This window comes from Falco punctatus (genome assembly GCF_963210335.1).
Source record: "Falco punctatus genome assembly, chromosome: 11".
In the NCBI taxonomy this organism is placed as follows: Eukaryota; Metazoa; Chordata; class Aves; order Falconiformes; family Falconidae; genus Falco; species Falco punctatus.
The window spans coordinates 34,628,815-34,652,681 of NC_137591.1; the positions used below are offsets into that span (position 1 = coordinate 34,628,815).

The window sequence follows — 23,867 nt, forward strand, 5'->3', positions numbered from 1 at the left end:
CAAGCAACCAAATAAAAACCATGTTTCTATTTTCCCTTAGGAAGAAAGGAGTAAAGTAGTTTCCCCATGTTCAAGAACTGGAAGACTACAAAAGGGACGGGTGAATTCCATGCTCCAAGACTAGTGGTAATACAGAACTTTGCAAGGTTACGGAGCTCTGCAACTCAGAAACTGATATCAGATTAATTGCAAATGAATCATTTGAAATATTTTCTTGTCTTGTCTAGAGTGTTTGAATATTCCCAAATAACTAATGAGATTTGGAAGGTATTCATCTCCCCAGGAGACACAAAAGTTTCTGTAAACTTGACTTTGAGTAGTATTGCTGCAGGCAAGGAAATCTATGCAAGCAAACAAAGCCCAGGAGATAGGTTGCCTTCTGGCAGACTATTAGAAAACATTTTTTAGCAACTTGTAATATTCTTCAAAATAATAAAAAGTATTATTTTTAAATGGAAATATTTTATGTTTGAAGTAGCATTTTAAAAAGCCTTGGGATCAGAGCACAGCAGAGTAAGCCTTATTGCTCGTCCTATTGAATGTGAATGAAGTATGGCTCAAATCTACAAGCATATAACCAGCTGTAGCTTGGGTTTTACACTGTCTGAGCTTAAAAGTTTGGGTTGTTTTGTTTTTTCTTTTTGGGAGGGGGACAGATTCCATGAGCTCTCAGTCCAACTTTGATTCTGAAGCCCTGGGAGATGGCAGAGATTTTCTCTGCTTCAGACCAGTTCATTTGATGGTCCTTTATAAAGACCCTGCAAGTGGATATGGAGACGAGTCCTCCAAACTCCGTGGAAGACAAATGATGCTTTATTGCAGTGTTTTTCTACAATGTTAACTTGAAAAGACAACTGAATGCAACTTTTCTGCTAGGAGAATCCAATTAGAATGGTACAATGCCTACCTCTAAGAAAAACAGCTCTAAATATGTTATATGATAACTCCTGCTTTATGAGTTGGGACTACCCAATTCCACCATATAGAAGACATCAGAAAAGGGCAGGCTGTGGGGAAGCAAGCAGTGTTATGCTATATGTGCTGTACTGCTAGCTGTCAGTTTACTGATAACTTGCAGCAGTCTACGTGAATTTGTCATTTTCAGATTACAGGAAGGAACTTACAGATCTAGTTTCTTTAAAAACTGCTAAAATAAGCTTGGAACAGTAATTTGAAATATTGTATCCTGAACTCTGGGACTTGTAGATATTTAAAATTTTATTCTAAAATAGTGTCTGAATTTATGAGCAGAACATCTGATCTCTAAAATATATTTCCCCCTACCCTACAAAAATGATTATGCACTTGCCACTGAACAGCTGCATACTTCCAACATTCAGCAGGGTACAGAGGAATGCGCATCTGACACGTAACAGAAGATCTACAGGCAAAATTAAGGTTTCCTTATGTAAGTTAGAAAAAATAGATTATGGCATGAAATCTAACAGTAGCTATTTACAACCACGTTAAGAAATTACTTGGCAGACTGTTAACTTCACCCATTAAAATAATTATTCCATGCAAGAGAAACATGTAACAATTATGTTTAAGATTGGTTTGTCAAGACTTTCTCATTAATTTCAATGACAATGCCTTTAAGAATGATATGACAGAGGAGTACCTTACCATGAAATATAGCCAATGACAGCTTCACTTTAACCAGAGAATTGTGTGTTCTTTTGGTGAACTACTGCAAATACTATTCTATACCTTTTGTTAATTGTAGTGATTTAAAAAGTCTTAAACTTTGATCCTGTAGTATTGGGATAGGGAGTACAGTAACTTCAGTTCTTGCATATGTTTCTGTAAATCTATTTTGAAATTAGTTATATGGGTAAACCTTCAGAAATTCAATAGAAGTTTTTGATGTGATGTCCTGAAATATTGTTTTGTGGCAAGTATCTATTGTAGGATCAAAACAATGACAATGCTCAGCTACGAGGATTTGAGACTGTCCCCCCCAGATTAGATATCCTTACAAAGTAATAGCAAAAGGATGTGCTGCAATTATAAATAGCATCTTAGACATGACACAAGTGCCATGTATTTATTTCAGATGCAGCAAAGAATACAAATGAGTTTCTGTTAACAATTGGTATTCTAAAGCATTACGTTTTCTATTTAGATGAAGTTTTCCCATCATGTCTCATTATTTCAGTAAGCATTTATGCTTTTATGCCTTTTTCTTTTTTTAGGAAATATTCTACCAAAAATAAATAATTAAACCACAGATGAACTGTCAAAAGAGAACATTCATATTTTAACGCAACATTAACATTTTGGTAATTAACATGGCAGTTAATGCTTTTAGCAGATGTAACAACATTAGACTTGTAAATTTTAATTAAAGTTAATGGTTCACGATAGCTGTAGGGATCAGGCATCCTCTCTAGATACTGAAAACATGTCTAATGTGATTAGAAATACTAATTGAAGAAAAAAGGACTGCAATAGTAATGACTGTACTTCTTTATCCTACTAAATTATTACAATCCTGCAGCAACTTTTAGAAATATATTTGCAGGAGGAAGCTTGAAGAGTCAAATGCTCTCCTTGAAGAAATTAAAAGGGGTCAATAGAATATTGCAGACATTTTTGGTGTATTAGAAGAGGGAATACCATTAACCGAGAGCCACTGCTCCATCCTTAACCCCCTGAGACCATATTCCCAAGAAATACTATAAAGTTATTTGGTTACATTTCACATCCCTTTTGGATTTAATTAGGAACTAATGTGTTAGTTTTAATTCCCTCAGAGGCTTTGAATTCCAATAGCAGGCAGAGAAGCAGGACTGGCACTGGGAACTATGACTCAAGTGGACATTTCTCAGTTATAGTGCAAGTTAAGAGACTGGTAGTGAGTCCTTTTCATGGCTTGCTGATACATGAAACATTTTAATAAGCAAAGGGAAAGGATTAGTTTTACTAAGGGTAATTACAAGCTGCTAGCCACCTATAAAATGCACTCCCATTTTATTGTAAAATGCCAACAATATTTATTTCACTTGTTCTGTGGATTTTTTTTTTTTTCTCTAAAGCTGGCTCCAGTCTCCTGAAGTCAGTAGAAAAATTCTGTAGCCCTTATTCTAGCAAAATTGCCACTGAAAATCATGTTCTTTCTACTGGGAGTTCCAGCTAATAAAGATTAAACACTGGAAATTAAGTTTGCTTTTTTTGACTGACAGTAGTTATTTTCACTATAAATGCAGTTATTCCCTGCTAGTGCCGTTAGCTCTGTTTCTGTCAACACCCTTCTAACATCATCATAAATTATTATTCATTTGCATTGCAGCACAGGCACAGGCTCCATTCTAGCAGGCAAAGTGCAAAGACACGGTGAGAGACAATTCTTGTTTGGAAGAGTTGCACTCTAACCAGTTGTGACACAGGCTAAGAGGAAGGATGATAGGAGAACGAATGCTGGTTTATCTTAATTTTATTTCCAGCTGAAAGGCTGGAACAAGAGATTAGGAAATTTCATCAAGTTTATATGGAAAGACTGAATAAAGCTGTTTGAATGGAATATATCGAGTAACAGTGGAATTTAGAACATTTGCAAAGACTTGTGTTAGTCTCTGGGCAATGAGCCTATGTGCAACGTATTACCTTTTGGTCTTCTATCAGGACGAAATGTAAACACTAAATGGTGTTTAAGTAATAGTGAACCTCAGGCTGCCTTTCTACAAACGTGTACCTTTGGTTGAATTTGGGTAAGAAGATCTGAATTGTGCATTTTGAATAGCTGTCCAGTTGCATCAGCTGGTATGAAGCAGAGGATAGCGTAACACATTTGGATATGCTCCTCCGTGAGGTCTGTGGCTTTGTGATTTGCTTGTGTGCTAAATAGCCAAGAAATTTTTTTTTTCTTATCTGTCACTTTCCATTGGAAAAGCACAATATGTTTGACAAACTTTCTTCTAAAATATAACTGTGTTACTAGTAAAATAATAAGTTGCTTCTATGGATTCCTCGATTCAACATGCTAAGTACAACAATGCAGATGTCTGATCTACCCAAGGATTTAGTCAGGTGGGAAGGGGAAATAAAAGTTATGGTTAAGGTTTCACTAAACCTTTTTAGACACTACTTTTTCATTTCCTAGACACTACTGAAGCTAATGTTATTCTGCATATGGATCTATAAACATGGATATCTGTTTTATTTGTCTTAAAATGTAACAGCTGTGGATTTTTTCTTTTAACAATTTACTGCATTTTTGGTTTGTAGCATAACACAATTTTTGGCAGCTATGAATTACTGAAGGAAAGAACAAACCTTACTGAATTTTCTCTTTTTTTTGGCTAAAATTCACAGATCCAACAGCTAAGGGCCAGGTCTTCAGCTGTGTAAATCAGCATGACTCCACTGAAGTCAGAGCAGCTCCACTGACTTACACTGGCTAAGAATCTGGACCTCAGTGACACCAAATATACAGTTTATAGGTTTATTGGCAAGTACATGTTTATAGACTTGAAGGCAGCTTCTAATCCTGTGTCATATTGTAAACACTACCGCCTCGGACAGACGGACAGAACAATTATTTGGAAGTTGAAGGGCTTGCCCACTTCCATAAGAATTTCTTTTATATAAATATATTTCTGTTCTTCTAGGAAAGTGCCTCATGCACAAAGGGTCACTGCCAGACACCAGTTAGATAATTTCTACCATTGAAAAAGTGTGCTAGGAGTCAGGTTCTGGCATTCAGAGCAGGATAATCAATTAACTTACATGGTGGAAAATTAAAAAATATATATAGGGAATACTTTCCAGTCACTGATTAGAGATTCATTGTCACAGAGTTAATGTGACCAAGAAATTTGTAATGTTCGAAATGGATTGGATCTTTAGATAGAGGATATCCTAGCCAAAAAAAAAAAAAAAAAATCTTCAGAAGAACAGTAGCTTGATGTCTAAGGGTTTATGATAAATATTTGTTAAATAGAAACAACTGAGGTAAGATATAACACAGGCAACAATGTCTGTTGCTGCATTCTGTGACAGAGTCATTGCTATCATGCGTGTCTTGATAATGTTACTTCTAAACCGAATTTGAACTTGCTAGCTGGGTAGTCTGTTACCAAAGTTTCTAAAATGAGGGAGAGTGGCCCTGTCCTCAAGGAACATGGGCAATGCTGGGACGTACTGAGCGAAGATGTGGAGGGAACTGGGTATAGCAGACCTGAAGCCTGCTCATGTAGTTGCAATGGAGGGGAACTGTGGATGGGCAGAATATGACCACTGACAGCAGCCCACGGTCAATTACCGTGGACTTTGTTTTTCTTTATTACCAGTGAGCAAGCTAGGTTGGGCTTACTGCAAAAAGGTATTGCACAAAGGACTTTTTTTTTAAATCACATTTTTTAAGAACAAAATTAAGAGGCTAGTTGTACCATCAGGTATTGCCTTGCCAACCGAAACATGCAGGTTTAGAAACAGATCCACGCTTTCAGGCTGCTAATCATACAAAAGTTACATGTCGTGCACAGCTGCAGGAGTGTGCGCTGCCTGTGCCGCCGCTGCAGACAAACTGCCCTCAGCTCCCTGGGAATGCTGCTACGGCATCCTCCCAGTAAGCGTGCACTGGGAGCACTGGGAAGGGCAGTGCCTGGGAAATGCAACAGTGCCCGTGGAGCGCTCTCCTGGCATGGGTACTTGGTACAGCCACTACCAGCTGCGCTGAGGTGCCACTTTGATGACCCTGGTGCCAAATCCTGAATGTGGCTCCACAAATCACAAAGGTTTTAAGTTATAATTATTAGCTAAAATAATTTCTATCCAAACAGTGCCTTTTAGGCTTCCTGACAGGCCTGGGTGTGTTTACTATGCTCACCAGTGCCTACTGGTGAAAATCCTCTTTTAACCTTTGTTGTTTGAATCTCCTATACCTGTGCCTTATTTTGTGTTTTTTTTCAGTGATCTTTGGCTAGCTTTCAATCTGGAAGTAGACTATAATTTTCAGTTTAGTCCCACTTTTGGTGTCCATACTCTGTTCTTCATAAATGGCAAAAGTTTCCTGCGCGTGACAAAAATTGTGGGGGAATCAGAAAGAGTACATCGTATTAATAACCTTTTTGGGACCCTAAAAGAAAGGAGGACTAAAATCTTTCTCTTTCAAAAAATATTTTTTTTAACATTTTACATTATTTAGTATTTTATATATATATATATATACACACTATATATATATTTAGTAAATGAATTAAACATTTAGAACAATCAGCTTTTTAAATAATCACTGTTGGTAGTGTAAAATAGACAGTTAGCTACTTGTTCACAGAAAACATTGCATTAATTATTTTTTTGGTGTAATTTTGCCAAGGTTTTAGGTTCCTTAAGCTCAACATTCTCTCACTTTTCTATGTAGCTGCACCTTCCTGTGCAGCGATATTGCTAAGGGTTTAGGGTTCTCTGCTGTCCCTTGAAACCGATCTCTCAGCCTTCAGGTTTAGAAGCCCTGTTTTAAATATACAATTGCATGGTCAAACTCCTTAATATTTAAAAATGTCAGTATTTATATGAAAAAGAGTATTTCTATCTTCACTAGAATACAGTTAATCTCTGTAGGAGGTGAACAAAATCACCTCTAGAAAAAGTATAAAACAACCTTGTTCCTCAGTATTTGTTGTCTCAAAACTAAAAAGATTTCAAGCTGGTGGTCGTACCTGTAATTTTTTCATTACAGGTTAAATGGTTATTTTAATGTTTTTTTTAAATTAACTTCTCTGTGAAATTTCTTAATCCACTCATACTTCTCACTTGCATAGTTTAAGTAGTCATCGTATAGAAAAATGCTTTCATCTGTTCCATTTAAAACACTTAGCTGCTAATTTCATTGTATGGCACCTAATTATTTCCTTATGGCAGATAAGGAATAATTATTACTGTATCAATATTAACCAATGAAACAATAACAACCACAATTATCTTCTTTATGCCTTTCATAAGTTGGCAATATCCATTTTCTGTCTCACTTCAGTCATCTCATTTAGTCATTTACATTTAAGTTAGAGTTTTCTGTACATTCTTCCTCTTATAGAAGTTTTTGCTTACCATTATTTTTCCTTTTCATCCCTCCTGTAATCTGGTTCTAGTGCTTCTGTTTTTTTTTCTTTCTTTTTTTTTTTTTTTTTAAATTACTCTCCTGCATAATTTTGTACCACTGGCAAACCTGAGTCATCTTATTATCTCTTTTCTTTATTATTCAAAAAAGACCCAGCACACAGCCCTGTGGGATTCTAGTAGAAACCTCCCTCTTTGTAGAAGTGCATTATTTATTTCTACCTTTTTTTCCTATCTGAAATCAGTTCTTAGCTAAGTACTGGTCCTTTCCTCTTATTGCAAGGCAGCTTAATTTCTTAAAGAAACTTTAGTGATGACTTGTCAATGAGTTTTTTTGAAATAAAGGAATCTGACATCATCCAAGCTCACCGCTTCCACATACCTTTCAAAAAACTCTCACAGGTTTGTGTGGTATGAAGGAGTCCCTGTAGGTATCTCTCATGGTATCCCCATAAGCAAATAATTTTTCTACTCTTATCTTCCTTGAATCCTCTTGTCTTTAAATCACAATTGTTTATTGGCCTTGCAAAGACTACAAGAGCAGGTTTCCTGCCTCTGATGTGTTTGGAAGAGGTTTTACGATTAAGTTTTATACTATTACCAACATTTTCCTTCAGATGCTTTTGGCCTGCCTTTTACAGCTTTACATTTAGCTTGCCAGAGGTTTTGCTATTTTCTGTTTTTCTCATCTGAACACAATTTTTTTTTTTTTAGACTGCCTTTTTCTGTTTAATACTATCCTTTATTCTCTTGTAGAGCTGTGCTAGTCTTTTGGAGGTCCTCTTACTACTGGCTTTGATAGATGATAGATACTTGCTCAGAAATTCTAATACAGGTCATTTACCCCTTTGGCTATTCATTTTAATTTACTTTTAACAAACTTCCTTGATTTTATATAATCCTCTTTTCAACATTCACTGTTGCTATGGTAAATTTATTTGGCCTTTTCACTTCTACAAAGGTGTTGAATTTGAATATATTATGATCAAAATTCTGAAACAGTTCTTTGATAAGGAAGTTCTGAAGGTCTGGTGCCCTGCTTGGTCCAAATCAGGAGTTCTCCAAGCTCCTCTGATGAATTGCTCCATGTAATGATTTATAATGTCTAAAAGCTTAAGTTCTGCATAAGGCCTTATCACAATATTTATACAATGCAGATCTAACAGATCTTTCTCTTTACTCCTGCCTTCACAGCCTTTCTGATTTTCCCTACCATGTCACAGACAGCTATCCTAGCCTTTTTACTGTTATTAACAAAGAACCAGGACAGAAGGAATCTTGAAGTTTTGAAATGGAGTTTTCAGGCTTCAAGGACTTAGAGCAGAGCAGTTGATCCTTTTGATTAATTTCCTGTAGTTTATTGATTTGAAGAACCTAAAGAATTGTTAACCAGTGAGCTGTTATGTTATGCTCCTACCTCTGTGACCCCGAAGACATCCATTCCCATCCTCCACTGTCCTAGTGAGCTCTTCTGCTTGAAAGTTTTAAAGTTTTGTAATCTTTATTTTTCCTAAGTCTTAAATTTATTCTGTTAATGAACAGCTCAAGAATCCAGATGTACTGAGACCTAGATAATAGTGGAAAGCAAGTTAGAAATCATCTGGGGAGTAGGTCTAAACACTTGAGTTCCCCTTTGACTTTTGTGTTATTACCTAACAGTCCACCTGCTTTTAAGTCCAGTAGCTCAGTCCTAGCAAAGGACACAGTTTCCTAGTTCAGTGGCAACCCGAGCATAACATTCCCATTCCAAATAATATCCTTTGTCATCACTCGGTATTTTTGATATCCTTGAACCTAGGCCATATTTATAGGTTATATATATTCACACATTTCAATTATATAAATGTCAACAATCAGAAAAAGACTGGTGGAGCTTTCTTAAGTTAATATTGATATGTAAATAGGTTTCCAATAGCAAGGCTATTGAAGTTCAGCTTCAATTGACAAATAGTGAGGTCCTCATTCCTTCTGCCTCTGGGCTTTTGATTCCAGGTGTAGAGTATGTGCTAGCAACACCTTCAGGAGTTGATAGGACTTAGGGAATGTGCCGAGTTCTCCCTCCCAGATCCCTAATTCCAGCATGTCTTTGTCCATTTTCTCTAATCCTTTGCTAGCTGGTTAGGCAGTGTCCTGTTCAGCCCTCAAGAGAAGCATTTGCCAGAGATAAGCCTGCTCCTTAACAGTCCCTAAGGCCACTGGATCTTCTGGAGCCTCTTCTGCCTTTCTGATTCTGTCTGATATAAAGGCTCTGTTACAGAGAATATTAGATGAGTTTATTTAACTGAAAATGTGCATTGAAAAGCAAAGAAAAACATCCTTCCATAAATAAATATTTGTATAGCACAGGTCTGAAGACTATGTTCTGTGGTATGTGGAAGATTTTAAAATTTAAAATTAATGGGTGCACTGTAGTTATGTTGACATTAAAGGCTTCTTCCCTGCTCATGATGGTTGTGATAAACGCAGTCATGATTCATGTCAAAAATAGAACGTACTGTGATAAGTGTAATTGTTGTACCCTGTGTAAATCTGGGACCTGTATCGCAGTTGTGGTGAGTGGGTGCGTGTGGTTCTCCTTTAAGACAATGTGATGGCTTCCCCTTCCCCTGAGGCAATCGCTGCCTGGAAAAGCCCTCCAAAGGAGATAAGGAAAGCGAAACCATGCCAGGGAAGGCCCACCAAAGGAGACAAAGACCTTGAGATTTGAGAAAGTGTGCCAAAGGCGAGCCAGTAGGAGGAGGAGGTGGACCCTAACGGCCCAGTGGGGAAAGAGCTGGACGAACAGCCGGCGAGAAGAGATTGGTCAAGATCCGGGCATAAAAGACGCTGCTTTTAGGACTCAGGTGTGCGTGTGGTGGAACTAATTGAGTTCTCCGCGCACCCAGCACTGTTTTTGCTTGTTGTTTCTCAACCTAAATTGATTGAACCCAAAATAAATTTGTTTTAATTGTTATCGTTTATAACAATGGTGGACTAATTAACTGAAGCGTCCTCTTCATCTTTAGGTTTTTTGATTCTCAAGCACCAAAACTGAAATGGAAACAACTATTCTCTGAGAAGGGTAAGGTTGGAATAAGGGAGAGAGAATAGGCTGCAGCAATTGGTAATGTCAGGCTAAAGTAGTCATCAGATACAGGCGACTAAACAGAGAAGTCAAAATATTATGGAAATGTATAGTGAAGTAACAACAAGGAGAAAATAAAGGAAAAAGAATGAAAGTGAGAGCAGTAAGTACAAAAACACGATGCAAGACAAAAAAGCCCAATACAGTCAGATTAAGCAAAGGAAGACGGTGATAAATCTACCAGAAAAGAAGGCAAGCAAGCTCTGGGTTATTCTCCTTTAATGCATGAATGTAGAGAAAGCTTCAAATGCTGGCTACGTCTTCCCTGTGATTGTGAACTGCTCATTTTCCACCTGAGAGAATCTAGAGAAGAGAAATAGCTGGATAGTATAGTATAATTGCCTTTAATAAAAAAAAAAAATGATATCTCATAAGACAATATTCTGTGATCAGCTACACATCAAATATCAATCCCTCCTTTTTCCATCACAGGTTTTGCAAATACATGACTATCTCATGCAACTAAATTTCTGGTTGAGACTAAGGGGACTTTTGGAGATGGAAAACATTCAGTGGAATCACTGACTATAATTCTTTTGTGTAATTTCTTAACATTATATGCCAGGTCTATCAAGTTTTCACTCTGGTATGTGGGGAAACCTGAAGTATTGCGCTTTTTACAAGAAAACAATGCAGGGAATTCTTGTTCAAGAATGCTTTTGCAAGATAGTTTATTCATGGGAAAAAAGAATTCCCTTAATTGTGATTCCAATTTATTCTCTTGGGCTGTACTTTTTAAAGAAATACAAAATGTACTTCAAAGGGGAACATTGTAGTATATGTCTGATTCCACAGGCAGAGTGGTCACCTCATCACTGTATTGGGCTAGTGACATCAAATAACCCAATGCTAATAAAAAGGAAACGTGCAAAATGATTAATAAATGTGTTAACATCAGAGAAAAGAGGGCCAACAAAAAAATAATTTCCTTTCAAACTTCTTGTATACCTGAATACACCGCAGATCTCTCAAAGCTGAAAACTTTGCCTCAAAAGCAGACAGTATAATTTTATACAGAGGAAGGTAAACAGATTTTTCCCAGACACACTGGCCCATTTCCTATTTATTCTGCGAGATTTAAATCAAGTATAACTTTGATTGTTACAAGGGAAAAGCCTCCCAAACCCAGCCCTTAGGGGAAGTGAGACTTTGGTTTCGAAAAATTAAAATACATCTGATTCAAGAAGGTTTTAAGTTACTGTTTTCTCACTAGAGTGCCAGAGATCTCTATTTTACAGAGGGTTTCCACACTTGAGGAAGAAGCTGTTCCATCACAATAATCCATAACCTTACTGAGGAATTGTGGTCAGCTTTCATACTTCGCCCTATTATTGTTTTTTCAGATCTCTGTACCTTGAAGTTAATTGGTTTTCCTCATCCTGAAGCAGGCTAAACTTTCAGGAACCTGAAAAGTAGTAGTAGTCTGCAATTCAGCATTTTTAAATCTATTTAACCACAGCCCTGTTGCAATTGTAGAAGCTATACAAGTATACTAACAAGGAGCTTGAGTCACGTTCACACGTTCAGCTGCAATACTTGGTCACACCCGACGTCTGGTAGATCGAGTATGGCAACGGACACACCGGATGAGCAGTCTGTCCTTCGGCACCCCGCACTGCCCAAGGCAGCCCGCCCCAGGCCTGGGCCCAGCACTGGCTGAGCCTCAGGGGTGCAGCCCCCGGCACCCCGAGGCCTGGGCCCGCCTGCAGGGGTGCAGCCCCCGGCACCCCGAGGCCTGGGCCCGCCTGCAGGGGTGCAGCCCCCGGCACCCCGAGGCCTCGGCGCCCCCTGAGCGGCCGTGCTGGGGGACCTGCGCTGCTGGTGCGGGTCGAGGCCCCGCTGCGCTTGATCGTTTCGTGATTATAAACATCATACGCGTGTTTACGCACCAGATGAACGGTCCCCGTCTCAAAATATTCACAAGCCAAGCAGTTTGCGAACGAGCCGCAGGTGCCCCGCACAGCCGGGGACGGGGGCAGCCGGGCAGCGCTCCCCGCCGACGGGCGCCCGCAGGCTGTTCGCGAGCCGCCGGCCGAGCCCTGGGCCGCCGCGCTGCCCTCCTGGGCCGCAGCCGTGCGCCCTGCTCCCCGCGGGGGCCCGGCCGCCCAGCGCCAACGGGAACTCCTGCCGGGCCCCGGACAGGCTGCCGGCCCGGCGCAGCACACCCGCGGCCGACGAACTCCTTGCCTCCGGCCGGCAGGGGGGCGGCGGTGTGAGGCGGGGCCGGGCGGCCGCCCCGCCTCCCTCCTCGGGGATGCCGGGATGTTTACGGGCCCGGCCGGAGCAGCAGGGGTCGGCGAGCAGGTCGGGGCTGTGGCGGGTGCCTGAGCCGCCCGCTAGGAGCCTCGCTAGGCGCCCGCGGTCAGCTCCGGCCTGGCCTCGGGCCTTGCGGCGCCGGAGGAGCCGGGGGAGAGAGGAGGCTGGTTTCGGGCCCCCGCGCCAGGAGAAGGCGGCGCCAGGCTTCCCGGTGAGCGGGGGGGCGGCCGGGCCGCCGAGCGGGCGGCGTGAGGCCGGCGCCGTGAGGCCGGCGCCGTGGCGGGGTCCCAGTGGTCGCGCCCGCTCTCCCGGAGGCGCTCCCTCTCGCTGCTCCGCGCGGGCGGCTGCCGGGGTCCCGCCTGCCGCCTCCTCCCATTGGTTGCGACGGCTCTCGCTCGCGGTGCGATTGGGCGCGGCGGCTGCCGCTCCGCCCGCGCAGGGGGAAGGAGCGGCGCGGGTCTGGGAGCGAGAAAGTTTCTGCGCGGTGCTGAGCGGGGCGGGACGGCCGCGGCTGGCCCTGGCGCTGCCTGCGCCCCACATCGGGTGTCCCCGCCTGCCCGCGCCCCGTCTCTGCGGCGAGCGGCTCCTTGGTGGCTGCTGTGGCGTTTCGGCCGGCAGTCGCTGGCCCCGCCGCGGAGCGCGGCTGTCTCCGCTAAGCGGCGAGCGGGCGGCCGGGGACGCTGCCCGACGGAGGCCCGGCCCGGCCCCCTCAGCGCGCCTCGGGCTGCCCGCGGCCCGGCCGTCGTGCGCCCGCTGCGGTCCCCGCGCCTGTGCCGCTGCCGGGGCGCTTCGCGTTCATACCGCAAGCGGAGCGGCTTCCCAGGTTGTTTCCTGTCGTTGCTGGCCGGCTTCCCGCAGGCTGCTGCGCCCTCCTCTCACCTAGGAGGCTGCTGGCGGGCGGATGCTCCCCGCGGCAGCCCAGTCCGGAGGGTTTCACTCGGCACTGAGTAAAAATACCGCCGTCACCGGGAGCCGCGGCGCTGTGGCGTGGGCAGAGCCCCGGCCCAGGCTGGGGGTGGCTGCTTCTGCCCCGCTGCCGCCCGCCCGGGGAGCCGCAGCAGCAGCGCCCGGGCGGGCAGGGGGCGGTGGGGGGCGCCCGGCCCTCAGGGCCGCTCTTGCAGGTGCAGCCTTTCGTTGTCGCTGCCCTTGGCAGCCCCTGCGGCGGCGGGGTCAGCCGTGCTGTCTGGTGAGGCTTCCAGACGGGGCAGCGCCAGCAGCCGGACGGGCCGTGAGGAGCTGAGGCCTACCGCGAGAGGCGCCGGCAGAGAGGCAGCCTCCGTCCGCTGGGGTCCCCACTTCTGATCCGCTGGCAGTGAGCCACCTCCATCTGTTGGGGTCCCCCCACTCTGCTAACCTTACGTGGCACCCCATCTTGCTTGTATTAGTACTGGCATTGAATTCCGTCTTGTGTCCATGCACACAAAGTATGCCTGTTTGCCTTCAGGATTCAGAAGTTCAGAATATTGATCTTTGGGAGGAATGTGCTTTGTTTTGCTTTGCCTTTCATGAGGAGCATCACTTCTTGAAGGGCAAAACTACTTAGGATGTTAAACCTACTTCTGATAAAAGGCAATGAGGTGCGAGATGTGTGTATTAAATCACACCAATATTTGATTCTTGATATTGGAGAAAAACTATTAATTTTTTTCATGTCTTCCACCAACTGAATGGTAAATTTTTCTTTTGTCACCTCTGAGATGATAGCACCGTTTTCTCAGGTTGCAATGGCAGCATTGCTTCTCAGGGAAGGTTGCACATGCATAGTAACTTTGCTGAATGTACTGGATATATTTCCTGCGTAAAGCTGATTTACAAGCTTGAGATGCAGAAATTACTGTGAATGATATGTCGATCTAAGGTAGACACGCTTGGGATGATGAGATGTCAGGTGGGTATTTGCAGCTCTGCTAAATTAGGGAGAATGAAGTTTAAAAATCTTTTACTTTCAAGGCTATCTAGGAGACAATTCAGCGTTGCAGTGCTATAGAATTGTCAGTATCTGAAATTTTGGACTCAGGCTGTCTTGAGAGAAATAAAATGCAGTACAAAAAGTCATTAGTTCCTGGGCTATGAAGAACTTAGGCAAGGGAGGGAGAACTGTTTTGTGTTGTGGGAAAAGTGAAACTTAGAAGCGATGTCTGAACAGCTCTAAAATAAGAACTTCAAGGCCTCCGGGTGTTTTGGTGTTTGTTTTTTCTTCCTTTTTGATACTAGAAGAAAGAATTCAGTAAGAACAATTGTTCTTTAATTTCAAAACATGAAGATATATTTATAAATAACTGATGTTTCAGTAGATGACTTCTCAAAGCACACTTAGAGGTTTTCACTGTAGGGATAGCGATACTGCCTTTATCATAGAGATCTTGTATTCAGCATCCCAATTAGTCATTGGAGTAATAAAATAATTTGAGAATAAATCAAGTCAATCAAAAAAAGATTTTTAGTTGGCTAGAATTCCTTATCACAGTGTCTTCCAGGGTCTATAAGAATTGGACAAGTAGAATCTCATCCCTGCCATAGAAACTTTTTTCCAAAGGAGGAAACAAAAATCTAACATTTTAGAGTTTGTCTGAAGGCCTGTGATCATATGAGGAACTCAAATGAGAAATAGAGTACAAGAAGGCCATTGCTCATTTTATGGTGACTGGTGGTATCTTCTGAATTGCAAGACAGAACACTATAGCCCACCTATACATTTCTTTTTTTGTGCAACAAAGTTGAGCTCAGTTGCACAAAACATGGTCAGTCCAGTATATTTGTCCACAGAGGCAATTTGGTGAGGCAGTTTGTTCATGCATGCAAAAAACTCCCATGTTTAATAAACTTAGTACAATATCCTGCATTTACAACTGAACGTAGGGCTAGTATATCGCCATTGATGCCTTGTTGGCTTCTCAAGTTTGACATTGTTCCAAACATCTGTGCTGAATGGTTGATTTCACCTTGGAAAGTCTCCTGGGAAAAGTCAAGCTGCAATAACTTCTTTTCTACCTCCAAGGGATTTTTTTTGATTATTTGGGGCTTATCCAGAAATCCCTCCTGATTTCTGAGGGGTGGCGCTTAGAAATGATGCGGAGGCAGGGGGATTATTTTGTGCAGGCTAATCCTATAGATAGTCATAGGAGTTAACTGACTAATTTCCAGAGAATTTGTTCAGTTTAGCTGCGTTCCATGTGCTTTGCAACAAAGATGAAAATAACTGACTGAAATACCAAAGTGGTGATAAGGACAGCCTTTCGAGTGCTGGTTTGCTGTATTTATCACCCTTTGATCCCCTGGGCACATGGGAAGGAACTCGGCACTAGAGTGAAGTACAACAGCACTACCTGTTTCCTTTTTATTAAGTATTAAAAGGATTTTTCCTGGCTGGTTAGTTAAAAAAGCTGAAGAGAAACAATGCTATTAAAATGAGTTGCTTCTCTGGTGAAGATGATCCTGTGTGTTTCTCTGGCATGTGAAACATAACTGTGATTCGGTTGTGATTTCTATAGCTAGAAAATATGCGATATATTTCAAGCGCCATTATTCCCTGCTGGGCAAAGAGAACACACGCTTATGTTAGGGAATTTGTTATAAAATTTTAAAAAAGGCATTAAAAAAAGAGGAATTAGTAAGAAAATACTATGAAGTATCATGTTAAAACCCCGTTGCACATAGTTAATCTTCTGATATTAGTGACTCGTAACAGTTGATTATAGGTGACAAAGTAAACTTACTCTTTGCACCATCTGGCTTTTGGGAGTTTGCATTCAGGACTCTTTGCTTTAATCTGCTTGGAATGTTTTATAACAAATTTATTGCTGTCTAATAGCTAGATCTGTGTTGGACTAGATTAATTACAGTGTCATAAAAGTACATGTAAAGCTTGTATCCTTGCTGAAACCTTTGGGAGAGGTTTGAGTTAGGTGCTGCAAAGTGCTGATGAACCAGTCTTCTTCAGTTCATTTTAATTTCCTGTTGCCAGTGTGTAAAGTTTACAAAATTATTGATTCCTTGAAAGATGGAAGGCAAAAATACCCCAGGTGAACTTGAAGTTCTTTCTAAAAGAAGTAAAAACTGGTGGTGGGAAAATGCATAGGATTCTGTCCTGTAGAGGCCCTTCTTCTATACTCTTTTCACCTTCATCTGAGAGCAGATCCAAAGAAGGAGTTGTCTTTGCAGCAGTGAATTTCAGTACTTCCCCTGACTGACATTCAGAACTGTGTGTTAGGTACGTGGGCTGCTTGTGAACTCCTGCTTATCTCCATGAACTTCACAAAAGGAGCAGGGAGCAGCCTGCAAACAGAGCACTTAATGTACAGCTAGTCATTGAGGGTACTCCAAAAATGGGAATGGATCTGGTATGTTTTAGCTAGTGGTGTTTTAACGTAAAACACAGAAACAGCTGTGAACTTGAGTGTTGGCCTGCTTCTGAAGTGAGTGTGCTGGCTGCTTGCTGCTTTGCTTCAGGACCCAGGGATCCTGGATACTAGTGTCACACGTGGTTTCAGGATTCAAAGGTAATGCCAGTCAGAGATCAGAGAAAGCCTGTTAAATATGACTGGCGTTTCTTTCTGATTCTGTATAGCACTTCATTCATTTTATCATCTTTGAGGTAGTGCTGATTTGAAGCTGTATACTACAGTAAAGTTTCTTTTCAGCTAGCAAATGTGCATCTGACACCTGCAGTATACAGTATATCGCAAGGTATTGTCTTGCACTGGTTTCTAAGACATTTAGACGTTCCTTTAAGGATTGTGTGAAATTTATTGTTAAATGTATTCTGCTTCACCTGTAGCGATGTGGATGATACCAGTCATGGTTGTGGCACAGGCAGACTTTCAAACTGGGTGTTTTTTCCCCTGTGCCTAGCAATAATGGGTTTATCTGACAATGCTTCTGCCCTGCATCTTTTTTTAACTCTTGTGTGAAGCTCAGCCGTGACACTTTTAGTGAATCTCTTCAGCATTTATTTGTGAATAATTTATTTTTACAGATGCATTTAAAACCATCCCTTTGTCAGGGAAAGGTCTCTTCCCTCTCTGCATACTGGGGTTGCAAGGTTTTGGGGTTGTAAAGGTTTCCAAATCATGTTTTAACTTCCTGTCTCTGAAAATCTTTGCATTATTTTTGCAATTTGACTTGTTACCCTGGCTTACTCTCCTTCCATTTACTTTGTTTCCCTTTTCTACTTTCCCCTCCAGTATTTTGTTGACAAAACTGTTGGCTTGGTGTTGAATGCATTGCCTTCTCTCTGTGCTGGCTCTAGCTTTCCTGTCATAGCTCCTTCAGGTACTTGTTAGAATGCCTACCTAAGGATGAAGTAACATGAAATGTGGTGAGCTAATGTACTGGCGTGCTGTTGCCAGAAGGGAGATGTTCTGTTTCTTCTACAGTCTCCTTTCTGCATTTCCCATCTTTGAACTTCCCCTACTTACTTTTTATTTGGCACTCAGCAGACTCCTGTATGCATTGATTTAGCTCACAGCTTGCAGAACGTAAACCCAGCTGTATTAGGGAATTAAATCAGCTCAGCAAAAGGTCCAAAGAGTTCAAGAAGGCTATGCAGGATCACGTGGCAGAGAAAGGGAGACACCAAAGGTGTCAATGAGCTATTAGATTGGCTTGTATAATTTCATGTTAGAGATGTAATTTGATAATAGGTTTAACTGACCTAAGTTAGCACTGCTGAACCCCCAGCTGTGTCTTCTCCTCTGTCTTTTGCCATTGCAGTTCTGTTCTTGTCTCTGCAATGGAACAATTCAGGGAACTGAACTGGAAAAAGTGACGTTTTTGCCCAGGTTAGTTTTCAGCTAGTTTCAGTTACCTTACAAGGAGTCTGGGTAACCACAGGAACCCCACTGGAAGGAAGAAGGTCTGGAAGGGATGGCTGAAGGCAGCGGAAGCAGCAGCATCGTGTCATCAGTGCACACTTAGAACTGCATCCTTACAGAGGCAGTAGCACAACGGAATGTGTTGTGTGCTGCGGATTTGCTTTCATGATAGTATGGTGGTTAGATATGATGCTTCATTCCCTGCAGAACTTTTCATTGTGACGTGATTATGATTCACCTGTGTTCTTTATAACTGCCTATTCAGTATGAAGAAATGGGTTATCTATTTTCTTCCCAGGTGAAGAGTTAAATGAAAATTTAACTTTGCAGAAGCCTGCAACCTGAGCAGTTTCAGTTCCTGTTTCGTCTTCAATTGGTATGAGATAACAAACAGATGGTTCAAAAAAGACAAGTCAGTGCATGTACAACCCTTTGGGAGCACCTCGCAAGATAAGCAATCTACCTGAGTGACATAATTGAAACAGAGAGGGAGCAGTAAACAAAATATAACTTAAATTGTGTGAATGAGTGGAGGGGAAGGGAAATGGACTTGTGAAGCAGGAGAGCTTGGACTTTTATCTCCTAGTCAGACAGCACTGACAGAGAGTGAACTTAGTAGTTGGGGAATGATAGTGGCATCTATATTTTCAGGACTGGAATGAAAATATGCCTGGTAAATCAGGATGAATGAATGAGAAAATTGCATATGAACTCTTAGTGTATTCCTATACTTTTTTGCAAGTAGACTTCATTTGTGTATGGATAGTTCTGCTTTTGCTAAAACCAACTCTTACATTCAGTTAGTTAAGCTGGATTTTTTAGGCTTCTTTCACTGCATTGCCCATGAGTAGGGGATTTGGACATGTTTGTTGAAAAATTCAATATTAGTTATTTCTATATAGATAGATGATAGCTACTTGTAGATTAGCATGTGCTGAGAACATGTATTGTTTGTCCACGTTCAAGGCTGTTCCTACAGAGGAGAGGAATGTCCTGCCATCCCACGGGAAGTATTGATCTGGTAGTATATTAAAAATTAAAGGCTTTTAGAAACTGTTTATAAAATTAAGGCTAATCCTACTTACTTCTGTATATGCATCTATATTGAGTTACTTTCAGTGCTTTAAAAGTAGCAAATACAACTTTTCTCTGATGTCGATGCTTTGGTAGAGAATTTTACAAATTACTATGTATTTTTCACATTTTAGAAGACTCTTTTGTTGTTTGTTTTTACAATGTGAAGCAAATATTTCATTTTTACCACTGTCAGCTGATAGTAAATGTTCTGTTTACACCCACAGAATGCATAATCTATAAATATACGGACACATGTGTATATATATGTGTACATATTTATATATTATGCATATGTATACTATGTGTATATGTGTGTATACTAATTGGGATAAATGACATATTTTACTGTGCTAATGATTAACTTCATCTTCCAGTCTTGAGTTTGCTTTATCCCTTGCCAATTAAGGTCTTGATTGCTTTGGCAGAGTTCAAGTGAGTGCATTTTGCTATAATAACGTGTATATCTGACTTAGCTATGCATGAAGTGAGAAAAATAAACTAGTGTGGTAATTATTTGGCATATATCAAATATTTGTTAACTGACTGAGTAGCTTAAATAATCAGCAACATTGCAGCACATCTATATTTTATATATATATTACAATATAAATTAAATAACTCACTGGAGTATTTTATTGGCAACAGTACATTGTGGATTGTATGTTTCTTGTAATTTGTGATTAACAGCAGACTGATGAAAAGCTTAATATTTTTGAGAAACACACAGTGTGGGCTGGGCAGGAGCATGACCAGTCGCAGATCATGATGATTAATAGAAAGCCATTGATTAGCTATTATTTTTAAAGTGTTTCAGCATTATTTCATCATTTCTAATGCTGCCTTTTAGCAGAGTGTATAACTTTCTGAATGGATAGCGTAGTAATGTGGGTGTATTTAACCAGATTTCATTTTAATTGTCTGTGTTAGGAATAATTTACTGAAAAGACTGTGTATGTCCTATGCTGTCATTATTTGGAAATCTGGTTGTTCTTTGTTTTTTTTTTTTCAGTTTCAATCTCTTGCCACTCAAGTTAAATGTACCCATATTAAATACTGAGTTTGGAATGCCAGTGGGATAAAAGTGGATGAATAACTTCTTGAAATGTATTTTCACACTTAAACTAAAACCCAGTTGAGTTTCATCTTTCCAGTTGCCTTCTGGTGGGGTGTGGAGGGAACCTCAACAAACCCAATTTGAAGTAATAGAGCAGAGTTTTAGGTTAAATTCTGGGGGTGCTGGTTTTCTTACACTTTTTTGGAGATATTCAGCTACAGGAACTGTATAAAGACTTTGGATATGTCTGTGTTCTGAGAGCTGCTTTTTGGGTACTGTGTGCAGGCTGTTTTCTAAGTATTTCCCAGTCTTTAAGAATGCACTAAAAATAGTATCTGTGAAACTGAAGTGACTTTAACTTTGCAAGTGAAATGTTTCTATTATGACATCAAAATGTATGTGTTTCTCATGTTCAAGGTTTATGCAGAGCACCAGGACAAATATTACATTTTAATGTTAAAGAATTACCACAGATTTAGATCCCAAGTTGGTTTGCTTTACAGGCTGTGACTTCCGACTTCTTTCTTCGGAACACTCGTAGCTGTGCTGTCATTTAATGTAACGTGAATGACAAAATCGGGATGCTTGCTTTACAGCTGCTGACATTCTCTTGCTTCATCCCCGGATCTTGCGTGTGTGCATCCTGAGCCCTTGCTTTTAAAATTACTTCGAAAATTTCTAAACTGCAGCCTCCACCCTGGATGACAGCATTAAGTGGATGCTGGAAAGAGCTGATCAGTGCTGGTGACCTGGCAAAAGTGTGGCCAGGTTTGACTGGCAAGCCGGAGCCCTCCAAGAAGCCAACCTTTTGCCTGAGAGGCAAAGGATGGCTGTTGGGGCAGTATGTTTTATAAACCAGTGGGATGGCTGGTTCTTAACCTGCTCGCATCGAGCTTAAGGGCCAAGCTGTTATTGCTGGGGCTAAAATTTGTCTCCTCCCAAAAGGTGTGTGGCTGTAATCCAGGAGCTGAGAGTTGTCATTATGTCAGCGTGGGTCTCCAGGTGACAGAGAAGAGGGCTGGAATCGGACCAGTATGCTTGGGCTCTCTGGCATGAACTCCTGGGATTAACACTGGTGTGGTGGGTAGAGTAATTGTGTTTTGGATGTTCAGTAAGACATTTAGAAACCCTTGTTTCCAGAGCACATGAGGTTTTTTAGTTTCAACCTGGGTGACCATTTGAGTGTACTACCTAGGTTTAAATTGTGCTTTTGGGTACCTGAGAGTCAACATGTGATATAAGCAAATAGGAATATTCCTTTAGCTTGTGTACTTATATGGCAGCGAGTTGTTTTTTTTTTTTTACATATATATATATATATATTTCTCAGCTTAGGATGATCCTTTTCTTTGAATTTAGTTTGTAAAGACAATTGAAAAGTTTAGGGATGTAAAATTTGTCATTTTAAATCCATGTTAGATACCGAAGAGCCTAGCTTGACACCAAAAAGTAGGGAGTGTGTAGGGTAAGTGGGTAGTTGTTTTTGGAGGGCCTCAGCTCTAACCTGACAAAAATAATGGTTATAGTAAAACCTAAAAATGTCTGACTTAATTGATGGTGTAATCCAGAAGAAATGTAATACATTGTTGTTTGTGAACAGCAACTGAAGTGACTGTGTACCTGATCAGCACATTGTGAAGAGTGTAATTTCGTGTTCCTCTTGTAAACAATTATGTGGAGTAGTTACATTTATATTCTGCAGGAAAGAAAAGACAGATTTTCAGATTCTTGGCAGAACTGTAACACTCTGAATATTCTTTTAAGTATATACTTTTTAAAGTGTAGCTGTTTCTTCTTTGACCTTGATTATTGTATGTCCCCACTTAGGATGCAAACCAAAAGTATATAGTATGTAGCTAATGGAAGCCATGTATCATTGAGACTATTAATGATGTTTTCTGCAGGAGAGCATTGCAAGTTCTTTGTTGTTGTAGAACTGCTGTCTGTTAAAGCAATAATATTATTGCCCAAACACCATGAAATGTATTTCAGTATGAATGGTTTATGGACTTTGAGCTATGAAACTAGTGTTTAAAAAGCATGTTTCATGTGATTAGACAAGCATTCAAGCTTTTTTTTCTCCTGAAATAATGTGATCACGTTTATGAAGACTTAGTTGCAAGACTTAAGTCACAAGGATTTCAAGTTTTTCCCCACGTATTGCTTTTCTTTTAAAAACGTCATTTTAAAATATATTCCAGTGAAATGTCAGTGATGAATTCTGGTTCCTGTTCAGGAGTATGCCCTCTGCTCTGATTTCACTGACAGACACGGGTAGTCCTACCTCCTCTAGCAGGCTAGTGGAAACCACCTGGAAAGCTGAGTGCTGACTGTGGGATGTGAGCTTCTGTTGGGGTGTGGGAGCACACCCTTGCATTTTGGACTGTTTTGTGGCTTTGCATGATATTTAGTTGCATGGGCAGATATCCAAGAGCTTTGACAGGTGGCCAGTAAGGAGGTGAGTAAGGACAGCAAGGCCTGTGTACAAAGGAAGGAAAAGGTGTTATTCCCAGTTCCTAGGCAGTTGCATCCTGCATCCTTTGTTAGGTGCCACCTACTTTTCAATCAACTGAAAAAGACAAAGATTTAAAATATTAGTAGTTAACCAAAAGTTTTCTCATACCTGCAAAGTGTTAGCAACCCTAGAGTATAAGATTTAGGTATCTGTTTATGTTCATGGGATCACTATTGTGTACAGGTTGGTCTGAATCCAAATTATTTTTATCTTCAAAATGATGAAAGTCATCTTTGGAAGATAAATGATTCAGAGCGCCTTTCATTGTTCCTATATTTGCAAGTGGTGTGGTGAAGGAAAGGAGTCCTTTCCTCCTACGTGATCAGTGTGAGAGCATTAAAATGTTAGTTGTGTTTGATGCTTTAGATGCTTTGGGTGGTGGTGATATAGTTGACTTGCCTCTCACTTTATCTGTTGTCTGTTTTCCATGAACCAGTGTATATCGTCGTGATGGATTTGCAGAAGAAGGCTGTAGTATTACATGTTTAAAGGAGTGATAGACGTGTCACATTTAGATGTGTTTGGTATTTGCTTTTCAATTTTAAACAAAAGTGATGACTCTTTGGCAGTATTTTTAGTGTCTTTTTAACATAAATTAGAGGTTGAAAACCATCTTTGGAAGAATAGTAATTATTGCCTCAAATTAAATTTAAATGTGATAGATATTATACCGCTGTTCTGACCTCTGGAGTTTATTATCAAGGTGAAAGGCATGCCTCGCTATGAAAACAGCCTTCAAGCAGCAGAATTTAATTCTTACTTTTGTTGACAAACAGTACAAAAGATTCATTTTGCATTCTTGGCACTTTTTTGTATCCTAGGCATTTTGTATGATCAAAATGCCAAATTACTCTAAAATGTGAATCTATCATGCAGTCTTCAAAGACAAAAACAAGTTAAAAAAATGAAAGAACTTCCGTATATCGACAGAAGATGCCTATCTTTGCCTTTCCTCTGTGAAAACAACAA

At 40.8% G+C, this 23,867-nt stretch overlaps 1 protein-coding gene across 8 annotated transcripts in view; it reads left to right on the plus strand.

Annotated features, from left to right (window-relative positions):
• The first annotated feature begins 11,977 nt into the window (after window positions 1-11,977).
• NEK7 (NIMA related kinase 7) overlaps window positions 11,978-23,867 on the plus strand; it is a 75,700-nt gene continuing 63,810 nt past the window's right edge. For 2 of the 8 annotated variants that reach the window (XR_013931073.1, XR_013931074.1), the window contains exon 1: window positions 11,980-12,650. The gene's annotated coding sequence lies outside the window, so the exon portion shown is untranslated. Of the gene's footprint in view, window positions 12,651-12,705; window positions 13,263-23,867 lie in introns of those variants that run through there. The other 6 variants (XR_013931075.1, XR_013931076.1, XM_080406499.1 and 3 more) reach the window with 5 other exon arrangements.